Here is an 18,519-nt window from a genome sequence, read left to right on the forward strand (position 1 = left end):
AGCTCGTCGAGAAAATGCGATTCAAGCAATAAAATTTGAAATGCACCTAAAACCTAAACCAAACGTTGCAGGTGGTTATTTCTTCATGCGCATTGGTCAACGCGGCACTCTCTAGCTGCCAAGAGCACTTTTTACTTTGCGCACCCAACCAGAGTGACGGGAGGAGCACATTTCAGAAAACGTGCTCAGCTCGTCGAGAAAATGCGATTTAAGCAATAAAATTAAAAATGCACCCAAAACCTAAACCAAACGTTGCAGGTGGTTATTTCTTCATGCGCATTGGTCAACGCGGCACTCTCTAGCTGCCAAGAGCACTTTTTACTTTGCGCACCCAACCAGAGTGACGGGAGGAGCACATTTCAGAAAACGTGCTCAGCTCGTCGAGAAAATGCGATTTAAGCAATAAAATTAAAAATGCACCTAAAAACCTAAACCAAACGTTGCAGGTGGTTATTTCTTCATGCGCAGTGGTCAACGCGGCACTCTCTAGCTGCCAAGAGCACTTTTTACTATGCGCACCCAACCAGAGTGACGGGAGGAGCACATTTCAGAAAACGTGCTCAGCTCGTCCAGAAAAGGCTATTTAAGCAATAAAATAAAAAATGCACATAAAACCTAAACCAAACGTTGCAGATGGTCATTTCTTCATGCGCAGTGGTCAATGCGGCACTCTCTAGCTGCCAAGAGCACTTTTTACTATGCGCACCAAACCAGAGTGACGGGAGGAGCACATTTCAGAAAACGTGCTCAGCTCGTCGAGAAAATGCGATTTAAGCAATAAAAATAAAACTGCACCCAAAACCTAAACCAAACGTTGCAGATGGTCATTTCTTCATGCGCAGTGGTCAACGCGGCACTCTCTAGCTGCCAAGAGCACTTTTTACTATGCACACCCAACCAGAGTGACGGGAGGAGCACATTTCAGAAAACGTGCTCAGCTCGTCGAGAAAATGCGATTTAAGCAATAAAATTAAAAATGCACCCAAAACCTAAACCAAACGTTGCAGGTGGTTATTTCTTCATGCGCAGCAGTCAACGCGGCACTCTCTAGCTGCCAAGAGCACTTTTTACTATGCGCACCCAACCAGAGTGACGGGAGGAGCACATTTCAGAAAACGTGCTCAGCTCGTCGAGAAAATGCGATTTAAGCAATAAAATTAAAAATGCACCCAAAACCTAAACCAAACGTTGCAGATGGTCATTTCTTCATGCGCAGTGGTCAACGCGGCACTCTCTAGCTGCCAAGAGCACTTTTTACTATGCGCACCCAACCAGAGTGACGGGAGGACCACATTTCAGAAAACGTGCTCAGCTCGTCGAGAAAATGCGATTTAAGCAATAAAATTAAAAATGCACCCAAAACTTAAACCAAACGTTGCAGGTGGTTATTTCTTCATGCGCAGTGGTCAACGCGGCACTCTCTAGCTGCCAAGAGCACTTTTTACTATGCGCACCCAACCAGAGTGACGGGAGGAGCACTTTTCAGAAAACGTGCTCAGTTCGTCGAGAAATTGCGAATTAAGCAATAAAATTAAAAATGCACCCAAAACCTAAACCAAACGTTGCAGATGGTCATTTCTTCATGCGCAGTGGTCAACGCGGCACTCTCTAGCTGCCAAGAGCACTTTTTACTATGCGCACCCAACCAGAGTGACGGGAGGAGCACATTTCAGAAAACGTGCTCAGCTCGTCGAGAAAATGCGATTTAAGCAATAAAATTAAAAATGCACCTAAAACCTAAACCAAACGTTGCAGGTGGTTATTTCTTCATGCGCAGCAGTCAACGCGGCACTCTCTAGCTGCCAAGAGCACTTTTTACTATGCGCACCCAACCAGAGTGACGGGAGGAGCACATTTCAGAAAACGTGCTCAGCTCGTCGAGAAAATGCGATTTAAGCAATAAAATTAAAAATGCAACTAAAACCTAAACCAAACGTTGCAGGTGGTTATTTCTTCGTGCGCAGCAGTCAACGCGGCACTCTCTAGCTGCCAAGAGCACTTTTTACTATGCGCACCCAACCAGAGTGACGGGAGGAGCACATTTCAGAAAACGTGCTCAGCTCGTCGAGTAAATGCGATTTAAGCAATAAAATTAAAAATGCACCCAAAACCTAAACCAAACGTTGCAGGTGGTTATTTCTTCATGCGCAGTGGTCAACGCGGCACTCTCTAGCTGCCAAGAGCACTTTTTACTATGCGCACCCAACCAGAGTGACGGGAGGAGCACATTTCAGAAAACGTGCTCAGCTCGTCCAGAAAATGCGATTTAAGCAATAAAATTAAAAATGCACCCAAAACCTAAACCAAACGTTGCAGATGGCCATTTCTTCATGCGCAGTGGTCAACGCGGCACTCTCTAGCTGCCAAGAGCACTTTTTAATATGCACACCCAACAAGAGTGACGGGAGGAGCGCATTTCAGAAAACGTGCTCAGCTCGACGAGAACATGCGATTTAAGCAATAAAATTAAAAATGCACCCAAAACCTAAACCAAACGTTGCAGGTGGTTATTTCTTCATGCGCAGTGGTCAACGCGGCACTCTCTAGCTACCAAGAGCACTTTTTACTATGCGCACCCAACCAGAGTGACGGGAGGAGCACATTTCAGAAAACGTGCTCAGCTCGTCGAGAAAATGCGATTTAAGCAATAAAATTAAAAATGCACCCAAAACCTAAACCAAACGTTGCAGGTGGTTATTTCTTCATGCGCAGTGGTAAACGCGGCACTCTCTAGCTGCCAAGAGCACTTTTTACTATGCACACCCAACCAGAGTGACGGGAGGAGCACATTTCAGAAAACGTGCTCAGCTCGTCGAGAAAATGCGATTTAAGCAATAAAATTAAAAATGCACCCAAAACCTAAACCAAACGTTGCAGGTGGTTATTTCTTCATGCGCAGTGGTCAACGCGGCACTCTCTAGCTGCCAATATCACTTTTTACTATGCGCACCCAACCAGAGTGACGGGAGGAGCACATTTCATAAAACGTGCTCAGCTCGTCGATAAAATGCGATTTAAGCAATAAAATTAAAAATGCACCCAAAACCTAAACCAAACGTTGCAGGTGGTTATTTCTTCATGCGCAGTGGTCAACGCGGCACTCTCTAGCTGCCAAGAGCACTTTTTACTATGCACACCCAACCAGAGTGACGGGAGGAGCGCATTTCAGAAAACCTGCTCAGCTCGACGAGAAAATGCGATTTAAGCAATAAAATTAAAAATGCACCCAAAACCTAAACCAAACGTTGCAGGTGGTTATTTCTTCATGCGCAGTGGTCAACGCGGCACTCTCTAGCTGCCAAGAGCACTTTTTCGATGCACACCCAACCAGAGAGACGGGAGGAGCGCATTTCAGAAAACGTGCTCAGCTCGACGAGAAAATGCGATTTAAGCAATAAAATTAAAAATGCACCCAAAACCTCTAACCAAACGTTGCAGGTGGTTATTTCTTCATGCGCAGTGGTCAACGCGGCACTCTCTAGCTGCCAAGAGCACTTTTTACTATGCGCACCCAACCAGAGTGACGGGAGGAGCACATTTCAGAAAACGTGCTCAGCTCGTCGAGAAAATGCGATTTAAGCAATAAAATTAAAAATGCACCCAAAACATTAAACCAAACGTTGCAGGTGGTTATTTCTTCATGCGCAGTGGTCAACGCGGCACTCTCTAGCTGCCAAGAGCATTTTTTACTTTGCGCACCCAACCAGAGTGACGGGAGGAGCACATTTCAGAAAACGTGCTCAGCTCGTCGAGAAAATGCGATTTAAGCAATAAAATTAAAAATGCACCTAAAACCTAAACCAAACGTTGCAGGTGGTTATTTCTTCATGCGCAGTGGTCAACGCGGCACTCTCTAGCTGCCAAGAGCACTTTTTACTATGCGCACCCAACCAGAGCGACGGGAGCAGCACATTTCAGAAAACGTGCTCAGCTCGTCGAGAAAATGCGATTTAAGCAATAAAATTAAAAATGCACCTAAAACCTAAACTAAACGTTGCAGGTGGTTATTTCTTCGTGCGCAGCAGTAAACGCGGCACTCTCTAGCTGCCAAGAGCACTTTTTACTATGCGCACCCAACCAGAGTGACGGGAGGAGCACATTTCAGAAAACGTGCTCAGCTCGTCGAGTAAATGCAATTTAAGCAATAAAATTAAAACTGCACCCAAAACCTAAACCAAACGTTGCAGGTGGTTATTTCTTCATGCGCAGTGATCAACGCGGCACTCTCTAGCTGCCAAGAGCACTTTTTACTATGCGCACCCAACCAGAGTGACGGGAGGAGCACATTTCAGAAAACGTGCTCAGCTCGTCCAGAAAATGCGATTTAAGCAATAAAATTAAAAATGCACCTAAAACCTAAACCAAACGTTGCAGATGGTCATTTCTTCATGCGCAGTGGTCAACGCGGCACTCTCTAGCTGCCAAGAGCACTTTTTACTATGCGCACCCAACCAGAGTGACGGGAGGAGCACATTTCAGAAAACGTGCTCAGCTCGTCGAGAAAATGCGATTTAAGCAATAAAATAAAAAATGCACCTAAAACCTAAACCAAACGTTGCAGGTGGATATTTCTTCATGCGCAGTGGTCAACGCGGCACTCTCTAGCTGCCAATAGCACTTCTTACTATGCGCACCCAACCAGAGTGACGTGAGGAGCACATTTCAGAAAACGTGCTCAGCTCGTCGAGAAAATACGATTTAAGCAATAACATTAAAAATGCACCTAAAACCTAAACCAAACGTTGCAGGTGGTTATTTCTTCGTGCGCAGCAGTCAACGCGGCACTCTCTAGCTGCCAAGAGCACTTTTTACTATGCGCACCCAACCAGAGTGACGGGAGGAGCACATTTCAGAAAACGTGCTCAGCTCGTCGAGTAAATGCGATTTAAGCAATAAAATTAAAAATGCACCCAAAACCTAAACCAAACGTTGCAGGTGGTTATTTCTTCATGCGCAGTGGTCAACGCGGCACTCTCTAGCTGCCAAGAGCACTTTTTACTATGCGCACCCAACCAGAGTGACGGGAGGAGCACATTTCAGAAAACGTGCTCAGCTCGTCCAGAAAATGCGATTTAAGCAATAAAATTAAAAATGCACCTAAAACCTAAACCAAACGTTGCAGATGGTCATTTCTTCATGCGCAGTGGTCAACGCGGCACTCTCTAGCTGCCAAGAGCACTTTTTAATATGCACACCCAACAAGAGTGACGGGAGGAGCGCATTTCAGAAAACGTGCTCAGCTCGTCGAGTAAATGCGATTTAAGCAATAAAATTAAAAATGCACCCAAAACCTAAACCAAACGTTGCAGGTGGTTATTTTTTCATGCGCAGTGGTCAACGCGGCACTCTCTAGCTGCCAAGACCACTTTTTACTATGCGCACCCAACCAGAGTGACGGGAGGAGCACATTTCAGAAAACGTGCTCAGCTCGTCGAGAAAATGCGATTTAAGCAATAAAATTAAAAATGCACCTAAAACCTAAACCAAACGTTGCAGGTGGTTAATTCTTCGTGCGCAGCAGTCAACGCGGCACTCTCTAGCTGCCAAGAGCACTTTTTACTATGCGCACCCAACCAGAGTGACGGGAGGAGCACATTTCAGAAAACGTGCTCAGCTCGTCGAGTAAATGCGATTTAAGCAATAAAATTAAAAATGCACCCAAAACCTAAACCAAACGTTGCAGATGGTCGTTTCTTCATGCGCAGTGGTCAACGCGGCACTCTCTAGCTGCCAAGAGCACTTTTTACTATGCGCACCCAACCAGAGTGACGGGAGGAGCACATTTCAGAAAACGTGCTCAGCTCGTCGAGAAAATGCGATTTAAGCAATAAAATTAAAAATACACCTAAAACCTAAACCAAACGTTGCAGGTGGTTATTTCTTCATGCGCAGTGGTCAACGCGGCACTCTCTAGCTGCCAAGAGCACTTTTTACTATGCGCACCCAACCAGAGTGACGGGAGGAGCACATTTCAGAAAACGTGCTCAGCTCGTCCAGAAAATGCGATTTGAGCAATAAAATTAAAAATGCACCTAAAACCTAAACCAAACGTTGCAGATGGTCATTTCTTCATGCGCAGTGGTCAACGCGGCACTCTCTAGCTGCCAAGAGCACTTTTTACTATGCACACCCAACCAGAGTGACGGGAGGAGCACATTTCAGAAAACGTGCTCAGCTCGTCCAGACAATGCGATTTAAGCAATAAAATTAAAAATGCAGCCCAAACCTAAACCAAACGTTGCAGGTGGTTATTTCTTCATGCGCAGTGGTCAACGCGGCACTCTCTAGCTGCCAAGAGCACTTTTTACTACGCGCACCCAACCAGAGTGACGGGAGGAGCACATTTCAGAAAACGTGCTCAGCTCGTCGAGAAAATGCGATTTAAGCAATAAAATTAAAAATGCACCCAAAACCTAAACCAAACGTTGCAGGTGGTTATTTCTTCATGCTCAGTGGTAAACGCGGCACTCTCTAGCTGCCAAGAGCACTTTTTACTATGCGCACCCAACCAGAGTGACGGGAGGAGCACATTTCATAAAACGTGCTCAGCTCGTCCAGAAAATGCTATTTAAGCAATAAAATTAAAAATGCACCTAAAACCTAAACCAAACGTTGCAGATGGTCATTTCTTCATGCGCAGTGGTCAACGCGGCACTCTCTAGCTGCCAAGAGCACTTTTTACTATGCACACCCAACCAGAGTGACGGGAGGAGCACATTTCAGAAAACGTGCTCAGCTCGTCCAGAAAATGCGATTTAAGCAATAAAATTAAAAATGCACCCAAAACCTAAACCAAACGTTGCAGGTGGTTATTTCTTCGTGCGCAGTGGTCAACGCGGCACTCTCTAGCTGCCAAGAGCACTTTTTACTATGCGCACCCAACCAGAGTGAAGGGAGGAGCACATTTCAGAAAACGTGCTCAGCTCGTCGAGAAAATGCAATTTAAGCAATAAAATTAAAAATGCACCCAAAACCTAAACCAAACGTTGCAGGTGGTTATTTCTTCGTGCGCAGCAGTCAACGCGCCACTCTCTAGCCGCCAAGAACACTTTTTACTATGCGCACCCAACCAGAGTGACGGGAGGAGCACATTTCAGAAAACGTGCTCAGCTCGTCGAGAAAATGCGATTTAAGCAATAAAATTAAAAATGCACCTAAAACCTAAACCAAACGTTGCAGGTGGTTATTTCTTCATGCGCAGTGGTCAACGCGGCACTCTCTAGCTGCCAAGAGCACTTTTTACTATGCGCACCCAACCAGAGTGACGGGAGGAGCACATTTCAGAAAACGTGCTCAGCTCGTCCAGAAAATGCGATTTAAGCAATAAAATTAAAAATGCACCCAAAACCTAAACCAAACGTTGCAGGTGGTAATTTCTTCATGCGCAGCAGTCAACGCGGCACTCTCTAGCTGCCAAGAGCATTTTTTACTATGCGCACCCAACCAGAGTGACGGGAGGAGCGCATTTCAGGAAACGTGCTCAGCTCGTCGAGAAAATGCGATTTAAGCAATAAAATTAAAAATGCACCCAAAACCTAAACCAAACGTTGCAGGTGGTTATTTCTTCATGCGCAGCAGTCAACGCGGCACTCTCTAGCTGCCAAGAGCACTTTTTACTATGCACACCCAACCAGAGTGACTGGAGGAGCGCATTTCAGAAAACGTGCTCAGCTCGTCGAGAAAATGCGATTTAAGCAATAAAATTAAAAATGCACCTAAAACCTAAACCAAACGTTGCAGGTGGTTATTTCTTCATGCGCAGTGGTCAACGCGGCACTCTCTAGCTGCCAAGAGCACTTTTTACTATGCGCACCCAACCAGAGTGACGGGAGGAGCACATTTCAGAAAACGTGCTCAGCTCGTCCAGAAAATGCGATTTAAGCAATAAAATTAAAAATGCACCCAAAACCTAAACCAAACGTTGCAGGTGGTAATTTCTTCATGCGCAGCAGTCAACGCGGCACTCTCTAGCTGCCAAGAGCACTTTTTACTATGCGCACCCAACCAGAGTGACGGGAGGAGCACATTTCAGAAAACGTGCTTAGCTCGTCGAGAAAATGCGATTTAAGCAATAAAATTAAAAATGCACCCAAAACCTAAACCAAACGTTGCAGGTGGTTATTTCTTCATGCGCAGTGGTCAACGCGGCACTCTCTAGCTGCCAAGAGCACTTTTTACTATGCACACCCAACCAGAGTGACGGGAGGAGCACATTTCAGAAAACGTGCTCAGCTCCTCGAGAAAATGCGATTTAAGCAATAAAATTAAAAATGCACCCAAAACATTAAACCAAACGTTGCAGGTGGTTATTTCTTCATGCGCAGTGGTCAACGCGGCACTCTCTAGCTGCCAAGAGCATTTTTTACTATGCGCACCCAACCAGAGTGACGGGAGGAGCGCATTTCAGGAAACGTGCTCAGCTCGTCGAGAAAATGCGATTTAAGCAATAAAATTAAAAATGCACCCAAAACCTAAAGCAAACGTTGCAGATGGTCATTTCTTCATGTGCAGCAGTCAACGCGGCACTCTCTAGCTTCCAAGAGCACTTTTTACTATGCGCACCGAACCAGAGTGACGGGAGGAGCACATTTCAGAAAACGTGCTCAGCTCGTCGAGAAAATGCGATTTAAGCAATAAAATTAAAAATGCACCTAAAAACCTAAACCAAACGTTGCAGGTGGTTATTTCTTCATGCGCAGTGGTCAACGCGGCACTCTGTAGCTGCCAAGAGCACTATTAACTATGCGCACCCAACCAGAGTGACGGGAGGAGCGCATTTCAGGAAACGTGCTCAGCTCGTCGAGAAAATGCGATTTAAGCAATAAAATTAAAAATGCACCCAAAACCTAAACCAAACGTTGCAGGTGGTTATTTCTTCATGCGCAGTGGTCAACGCGGCACTCTCTAGCTGCCAAGAGCACTTTTTACTATGCGCACCCAACCAGAGTGACGGGAGGAGCACATTTCAGAAAACGTGCTCAGCTCGCCGAGAAAATGCGATTTAAGCAATACAATTAAAAATGCACCTAAAACCTAAACCAAACGTTGCAGGTGGTTATTTCTTCATGCGCAGTGGTCAACGCGGCACTCTCTAGCTGCCAAGAGCACTTTTTACTATGCGCACCCACCCAGAGTGACGGGAGGAGCACATTTAAGAAAACGTGCTCAGCTCGTCGAGAAAATGCGATTTAAGCAATAAAATTAAAAATGCACCTAAAATCTATACCAAACGTTGCAGGTGGTTATTTCTTCATGCGCAGCAGTCAACACGGCACTCTCTAGCTGCCAAGAGCACTTTTTACTATGCACACCCAACCAGAGTGACGGGAGGAGCACATTTCAGAAAACGTGCTCAGCTCGTCGAGAAAATGCGATTTAAGCAATACAATTAAAAATGCACCCAAAACATTAAACCAAACGTTGCAGGTGGTTATTTCTTCATGCGCAGTGGTCAACGCGGCACTCTCTAGCTGCCAAGAGCATTTTTTTACTTTGCGCACCCAACCAGAGTGACGGGAGGAGCGCATTTCAGAAAACGTGCTCAGCTCGACGAGAAAATGCGATTTAAGCAATAAAATTAAAAATGCACCCAAAACCTAAACCAAACGTTGCAGGTGGTTATTTCTTCATGCGCAGTGGTCAACGCGGCACTCTCTAGCTGCCAAGAGCACTTTTTACTATGCGCACCCAACCAGAGTGACGGGAGGAGCACATTTCAGAAAACGTGCTCAGCTCGCCGAGAAAATGCGATTTAAGCAATACAATTAAAAATGCACCTAAAACCTAAACCAAACGTTGCAGGTGGTTATTTCTTCATGCGCAGTGGTCAACGCGGCACTCTCTAGCTGCCAAGAGCACTTTTTACTATGCGCACCCACCCAGAGTGACGGGAGGAGCACATTTAAGAAAACGTGCTCAGCTCGTCGAGAAAATGCAATTTAAGCAATAAAATTAAAAATGCACCTAAAATCTATACCAAACGTTGCAGGTGGTTATTTCTTCATGCGCAGCAGTCAACACGGCACTCTCTAGCTGCCAAGAGCACTTTTTACTATGCACACCCAACCAGAGTGACGGGAGGAGCACATTTCAGAAAACGTGCTCAGCTCGTCGAGAAAATGCGATTTAAGCAATAAAATCAAAAATGCACCCAAAACATTAAACCAAACGTTGCAGGTGGTTATTTCTTCATGCGCAGTGGTCAACGCGGCACTCTCTAGCTGCCAAGAGCATTTTTTACTTTGCGCACCCAACCAGAGTGACGGGAGGAGCACATTTCAGAAAACGTGCTCAGCTCGTCGAGAAAATGCGATTTAAGCAATAAAATTAAAAATGCACCTAAAACCTAAACCAAACGTTGCAGGTGGTTATTTCTTCATGCGCAGTGGTCAACGCGGCACTCTCTAGCTGCCAAGAGCACTTTTTACTATGCGCACCCAACCAGAGCGACGGGAGCAGCACATTTCAGAAAACGTGCTCAGCTCGTCGAGAAAATGCGATTTAAGTAATAAAATTAAAAATGCACCTAAAACCTAAACTAAACGTTGCAGGTGGTTATTTCTTCGTGCGCAGCAGTAAACGCGGCACTCTCTAGCTGCCAAGAGCACTTTTTACTATGCGCACCCAACCAGAGTGACGGGAGGAGCACATTTCAGAAAACGTGCTCAGCTCGTCGAGTAAATGCAATTTAAGCAATAAAATTAAAACTGCACCCAAAACCTAAACCAAACGTTGCAGGTGGTTATTTCTTCATGCGCAGTGATCAACGCGGCACTCTCTAGCTGCCAAGAGCACTTTTTACTATGCGCACCCAACCAGAGTGACGGGAGGAGCACATTTCAGAAAACGTGCTCAGCTCGTCCAGAAAATGCGATTTAAGCAATAAAATTAAAAATGCACCTAAAACCTAAACCAAACGTTGCAGATGGTCATTTCTTCATGCGCAGTGGTCAACGCGGCACTCTCTAGCTGCCAAGAGCACTTTTTACTATGCACACCCAACCAGAGTGACGGGAGGAGCACATTTCAGAAAACGTGCTCAGCTCGTCCAGACAATGCGATTTAAGCAATAAAATTAAAAATGCACCCAACACCTAAACCAAACGTTGCAGGTGGTTATTTCTTCATGCGCAGTGGTCAACGCGGCACTCTCTAGCTGCCAAGAGCACTTTTTACTATGCGCACCCAACCAGAGTGACGGGAGGAGCGCATTTCAGAAAACGTGCTCAGCTCGTCGAGAAAATGCCATTTAAGCCGTACAATTAAAAATGCACCTAAAACCTAAACCAAACGTTGCAGGTCGTTTTTTCTTCATGCGCAGTGGTCAACGTGGCACTCTCTAGCTGCCAAGAGCACTTTTTACTATGCGCACCCAACCAGAGTGACGGGAGGAGCACATTCCAGAAAACGTGCTCAGCTCGTCGAGAAAATGCGATTTAAGCAATAAAATTAAAAATGCACCCAAAACCTAAACCAAACGTTGCAGATGGTCATTTCTTCATGTGCAGTGGTCAACGCGGCACTCTCTAGCTGCCAAAGGCATTTTTTACTATGCGCACCCAACCAGAGTGACGGGAGGAGCACATTTCAGAAAACGTGCTCAGCCCGTCGAGAAAATGCGATTTAAGCAATAAAATTAAAAATGCACCTAAAACCTAAACCAAACGTTGCAGGTGGTTATTTCTTCATGCGCAGTGGTCAACCCGGCACTCTCTAGCTGCCAAGAGCACTTTTTACTATGCGCACCCAACCAGAGTGACGGGAGGAGCACATTTCAGAAAACGTGCTCAGCTTGTCGAGAAAATGCGATTTAAGCAATAAATTTAAAAATGCACCTAAAACCTAAACCAAACGTTGCAGGTGGTTATTTCTGCATGCGCAGTGGTCAACGCGGCACTCTCTAGCTGCCAAGAGCACTTTTTACTATGCACACCAAACCAGAGTGACGGGAGGAGCTCATTTCAGAAAACGTGCTCAGCTCGTCCAGACAATGCGATTTAAGCAATAAAATTAAAAATGCACCCAAAACCTAAACCAAACGTTGCAGGTTGTTATTTCTTCATGCGCAGTGGTCAACGCGGCACTCTCTAGCTGCCAAGAGCACTTTTTACTATGCGCACCCAACCAGAGTGACGGGAGGAGCGCATTTCAGAAAACGTGCTCAGCTCGTCGAGAAAATGCGATTTAAGCAATAAAATTAAAAATGCACCTAAAACCTAAACCAAAAGTTGCAGGTGGTTATTTCTTCATGCGCATCAGTCAACACGGCACTCTCTAGCTGCCAAGAGCACTTTTTACTATGCGCACCCAACCAGAGTGACGGGAGGAGCACATTTCAGAAAACGTGCTCAGCTCGTCGAGAAAATGCGATTTAAGCAATAAAATTAAAAATGCACCCAAAACCTAAACGAAACGTTGCAGATGGTCATTTCTTCATGTGCAGTGGTCAACGCGGCACTCTCTAGCTGCCAAGAGCACTTTTTACAATGCACACCCAACCAGAGTGACGGGAGGAGCGCATTTCAGAAAACGTGCTCAGCTCGTCGAGAAAATGCGATTTAAGCAATACAATTAAAAATGCACCCAAAACCTAAACCAAACGTTGCAGGTGGTTATTTCTTCGTGCGCAGCAGTCAACGCGGCACTCTCTAGCTGCCAAGAACACTTTTTACTATGCGCACCCAACCAGAGTGACGAGAGGAGCACATTTCAGAAAACGTGCTCAGCTCGTCGAGAAAATGCGATTTAAGCAATAAAATTAAAAATACACCTAAAACCTAAACCAAACGTTGCAGGTGGTTATTTCTTCATGCGCAGTGGTCAACGCGGCACTCTCTAGCTGCCAAGAGCACTTTTTACTATGCGCACCCAACCAGAGTGACGGGAGGAGCACATTTCAGAAAACGTGCTCAGCTCGTCGAGAAAATGCGATTTAAGCAATAAAATTAAAAATGCACCCAAAACCTAAACCAAACGTTGCAGGTGGTTATTTCTTCATGCGCAGTGGTCAACGCGGCACTCTCTAGCTGCCAAGAGCACTTTTTACTATGCGCACCCAACCAGAGTGACGGGAGGAGCACATTTCAGAAAATGTGCTCAGCTCGTCGAGAAAATGCCATTTAAGCCGTACAATTAAAAATGCACCTAAAACCTAAACCAAACGTTGCAGGTGGTTGTTTCTTCATGCGCAGTGGTCAACGTGGCACTCTCTAGCTGCCAAGAGCACTTTTTACTATGCGCACCCAATCAGAGTGACGGGAGGAGCACATTTCAGAAAACGTGCTCAGCTCGTCGAGAAAATGCGATTTAAGCAATAAAATTGAAAATGCACCTAAAACCTAAACCAAACGTTGCAGGTGGTTATTTCTTCATGCGCAGTGGTCAACGCGGCACTCTGTAGCTGCCAAGAGCACTTTTTACTATGCGCACCCACCCAGAGTGACGGGAGGAGCACATTTCAGAAAACGTGCTCACCTCGTCGAGAAAATGCGATTTAAGCAATAAAATTAAAAATGCACCTAAAACCTAAACCAAACGTTGCAGGTGGTTATTTCTTCATGCGCAGTGGTCAACGCGGCACTCTCTAGCTGCCAAGAGCTGTAAGGGAACGGACAGTACAGCCAAGTGCGTAGCGACGGACTTTATTGGAGAAGGGGATGATGGGAACAGCGGGCGCTGGAGCGGCGATCGGGCTGGAGAGGACAAACGATTCTTCGGGGGTTCCAAGTAGTCAAGCGGGTCCGTAGCTTCGGGACTGATGAGCAAGGCAGCATCAAGGGACAGACTGACACTCAGGTCTGCGCTGGCGGCGCTGATATAGTGCTGTCCATGAGCCCGTGGCAGGTGACGGCGATTCCATTGACAGGGGGGCGTGGTCCTGTCGCCGGTGGCACCAGCACGTGACAGAACCCCCCCCCACAAGGGACGGCTCCCGACGTCCCCAGGAACCAAAAACAAAACAAAAAAAACAAAAAAGGAAGGCAATTCCCCGGGCGACCAGGTGGGGGGGTCAGCACACCGCCGAAACGTCCGACACCTCGCCAGACGCAGGATCGACGGACGCGGGAGCAGAAGACCCCGGTACCGGCGGGCAAGACCTCCCCTCGTCCCTCCTCGGGCGCCCGCGCCGAGGACCCGGTTGGTCCGGATGGCAGCGATGGAACTCCGTGATGAGCGAACGGTCGAGTATCCAGCGGCTCGGAACCCAGGAGCGGTGCGCGTCGTCATAACCCTCCCAGTCCACGAGGTATTGGAGACCACGACCGCGCCGCCGCGATCGGAGCAGGGAGCGGACAGCGTAAGCCGGGCCCCCCTCAACGAGCTGGGGCGGCGGCGGCGGAACGGGCGCCGGCGCCAACGCGCTCTCATGGATGGGGCGCACACGGGACACGTGGAACGTGGGGTGAACCTTCATGGACTCTGGAAGGAGAAGACGGACTGCGGCCGGGCCAATCACCTTCTGAATAGGGAACGGTCCAACAAAGCGGGGCGCCAGTTTGCGGGATCCTGCTCACAGCGGCAAATCCCGCGTCGAGAGCCACACACGCTGCCCCACTCTGTACTCCGGAGCCGGTGTCCGGTGCTTGTTCGCCTGGCGGGCGTAGCCTGAAACAGAGCGGAGAAGAGTGACCCGGGCCCTCGCCCAGGCGCGATGACAACGGCGGACACAAGCCTGGGCCGACGGGCACGCCGCACCACGCTCCTGGTGGGCGAACAAGGGTGGCTGGTACCCGAAGACGCAGTGGAAAGGCGAAAGTCCAGTAGCCGAGCTGGGGAGGGAATTGTGAGCGTACTCTACCCAGGGAAGCTGTTGGACCCACCCGCGCTGGTCCCCGGCGGCCATGCATCGGAGAGACCTGCCCAGTTCCTGGTTCAGGCGCTCCGCTTGACCGTTGGACTGAGGGTGAAACCCCGAGGAGAGGCTGGCCGTGGCGCCGAGGAGTCGGCAGAACTCCGTCCAGAAGGTGGAAGCGAATTGAGGTCCTCGGTCTGACACGATGTCCTGTGGGAGACCGTGGTGGCGAAACACCTCCCGCACCATGATGGACGCCGTCTGCTTCGCAGATGGGAGCTTAGGCAGAGGGATGAAATGCGTCATTTTGCTAAAACGGTCCACCACCGTGAGGACCACCGTGTTTCCCTCAGAGGGGGGGAGGCCCGTGACAAAGTCGATCGACAGGTGAGACCAGGGACGCTGGGGGACCGGCAAGGGTTGAAGCAGCCCGGCCGGAGGACGAGTAGACGTCTTGTAGCGGTTACAAATTGAGCAGGCTCTGACGTAATCGTTGGTGTCCACTTGCCAGGTGGGCCACCAGAAACGCTGTGCCACCACGTACCTCGTGCGTGCCGCGCCGGGATGACAGGCCAGGCGTGAGTCGTGCGCCCATTGCAGCACGGACGACCGCAGACCTTCAGGGACGAACAGGCGACCCTCCGGGCAGTTGCTGGGGCCGGGTTGATCGCGTGATGCGGCTTCCACTTGGCGTTCGATCTCCCATGTAAGAGCCGCCACCCGAACTGAGCTCGGGAGGATAGTGGGAGGCGGACCCTGTCCCTCCTCCCCCCCAGGAAACAAACGCGACAGGGCGTCCGCCTTCGCGTTACGGGAACCCGGTCTATAGGAAAGAGAGAACTCAAACCGGTCAAAGAACAGAGCCCACCGTGCTTGTCTTGCGTTCAGCCTCTTGGCCGATCGCAGATACTCCAAGTTGCGGTGGTCGGTCCAGACGATGAACGGAGTGGTGGCGCCCTCCAGCCAATGCCGCCACTCCTCCAAGGCCAACTTGACGGCGAGGAGCTCCCGATTCCCGATGTCATAGTTTCGTTCCGAGGCCGACAGACGGCGAGAAAAGAAGGCGCACGGGTGGAGGCGATCGTCTTGGTGGCTACGTTGAGACAGCACCGCCCCGACACCCACGTTCGAGGCGTCCACCTCTACCACGAACTGTCTGTCGGGATCGGGAACCCTGAGGATGGGAGCGGATGTGAACCTCCTCTTAAGCTCCTGAAATGCCCGTTCTGCCCGTTCCGTCCATTTGTACGGGGAGGCGGGGCTGGTAAGGGAGGTGAGGGGCGCGGCCACTGTGCTGTATCCACGGATAAAACGGCGATAAAAGTTCGCGAACCCTAAGAACTGTTGCAGTCGCTTGCGTGTTTCGGGAACAGGCCATGACGTGACCGCTTGCACCTTCCCAGGGTCCATCTCGATGGATCCCTCACGCACCACATAGCCGAGGAATTTGACAGAGGAGGCGTGGAACTCGCACTTCTCCGCCTTCACGTAGAGCGAATTCTCAAGGAGACGGCGCAGCACCGCCCGTACATGCTTGATGTGCTCAGGGAGCGAGCGTGAGAAAATGAGGATGTCGTCTAAATAAACGAACACAAATTTGTCCAGCATGTCTCGTAGCACGTCATTAATCAGTGACTGGAAAACCGCTGGGGCGTTGGTGAGCCCAAACGGAACCACCAAGTACTCGTAGTGTCCGCTCGGGGTGTTGAAAGCCGTCTTCCACTCGTCTCCCTCCCGGATGCGGATTAGGTGGTAGGCGTTGCGAAGATCCAGCTTGGTGAAAATGGTGGCTCCCTGAAGGCTCTCGAAGGCGGAAGACAGAAGAGGCAGAGGGTATCGGTTCTTCACAGTGATCTCGTTTAGTCCCCGGTAGTCGATACACGGGCGTAGCGTGCCCTCCCTCTTCTTCACGAAGAAGAACCCCGCTCCCGCAGGTGAAGAGGACGGTCGTATGATACCGGCTGCCAGGGACTCCCGGATGTATTCCTCCATAGCCCGGCGCTCAGGAGCGGACAGGGAGTAGACGCGTCCTTTGGGAGGGAAGGTGCCGGGTAACAGCTCGATAGCGCAGTCGTAGGACCGGTGTGGAGGAAGAGAAGTGGCCCTGGCTTTACTAAAAACCTCCTTGAGCTCGTGATAAAACGCTGGGACATTGGGGATGTCGGGACTGTACCTCGGCGGGGCTCTGCTGAGTGGGCTGGTGGCCGCCTTCAGGCACGCCTGATGGCAGCGTTCGCTCCACTGCCGAACAACCCCCACCTCCCAGTCCAGCACCGGGTTGTGCTGCCGCAACCAAGGGTGCCCCAGTATGACCTGCTGTCCTGGGAGGGAGAGAAGAAAAAACTGGATGGTCTCGTGGTGATTGCCCGAGAGCAGTAACTTAATTGGTTCCGTCACGAAAGCCACCTCGCCGATCAGACGGCCATCAATGGCACGTGCGGGAATAGACGGGCTCAGAGGGAGGAAGCCGACACCCCACTTGCGTGCCAGGCTAATGTCCATGATGTTCCCCTCCGCGCCGGAATCCACCAAGGCCGCCACGTTCTGGTCGCCCGCCGCGAGCTGGACGCGTGCCTGTAGCGTGAGCGTGCTGGGGCTGGGAGAGCCGGTGCTGGTCGAGCTCACGCGGATCCCCCGACGCCGCGTGAGCTCCGGCCTCTTTAACGGGCACCCCGCTACCCGATGGCCCCCCTCCCCACAGTAAAAACACAAGCCCAGTGAGGGGCGTCGACGGTGCTCCTCCGAGGGAACCCGAGCCCCTCCCAGATCCATGGGCTCGGCGGGTGGTGTGGTTGGCGGGTCCCCAGCAGACGGAGGAATGTGACCACACGGGTTTCGCGGGGACCTCCTCTCCCGATCGCGCCGCCGCGTCTGGATCCGCCGGTCTACTCGGGCCGCCAAGTCCATCGCGCCCCTCAGGGTTCGCGGGCGATCGTACGCAACCAGTCCATCTTTCATGTACTCAGCGAGTCCGTTTAGGAAGGTGCTAACGAGCGCCGGCGTGTTCCATCCGCTGCTGCCGGCCAACGTCTGGAACTTAAGGGCGTACTCTGCGACCGATCGGCTACCTTGACGCAGCGTCGCCAGTTCCTCGGCGGCGTCCTCGGCGGCGGATCCCAGGTCGAACAGGCGGAGCAATTCCTCCGCGAAGGCGTCGAAGGAATCGCAAGCCGGGGCCATCCCTTCATATTCGGCCAGGCCCCACAGCCGCGCCTCGCCCGTGAGGTGGGTTAGGACGAACCCGACCTTGGCTGATTCCGATGAAAACGTGATTGGCTGGAGGCTGAACATTATGCGGCAGTTCGTCACGAATGCCCTCACGTGCTTGGGATTGCCGTTAAACTTCTCGATGTTGCCAAGGCGGGGCTCCGGGACGTCCACGAGCGTCCTGGCCTCGGCAGACGAGCGGTGCGGGGGTACCGTGACAGCCGGGGACGCAGCCACCGACAGTCTCTGGAGGGCTTGGGCCATCTCCTGCTGCTGTAGCTGTTGCTGCTGACCAACCTTGATCAGGTGCCGGATGTCGGCAGACAGGCTGCTGACGGCGGTCTCGGCTCGCTCCAGTCGACTCAATGCCGTCTCGTCGTTCGCTGGCTGCATAGCGTCGGTCAGTCTGTACTGTAAGGGAACGGACAGTACAGCCAAGTGCGTAGCGACGGACTTTATTGGAGAAGGGGATGATGGGAACAGCGGGCGCTGGAGCGGCGATCGGGCTGGAGAGGACAAAC

The sequence above is a fragment of the Syngnathus scovelli genome, chromosome 15 (genome assembly GCF_024217435.2).
Source record: "Syngnathus scovelli strain Florida chromosome 15, RoL_Ssco_1.2, whole genome shotgun sequence".
Lineage (NCBI taxonomy): Eukaryota > Metazoa > Chordata > Actinopteri > Syngnathiformes > Syngnathidae > Syngnathus > Syngnathus scovelli.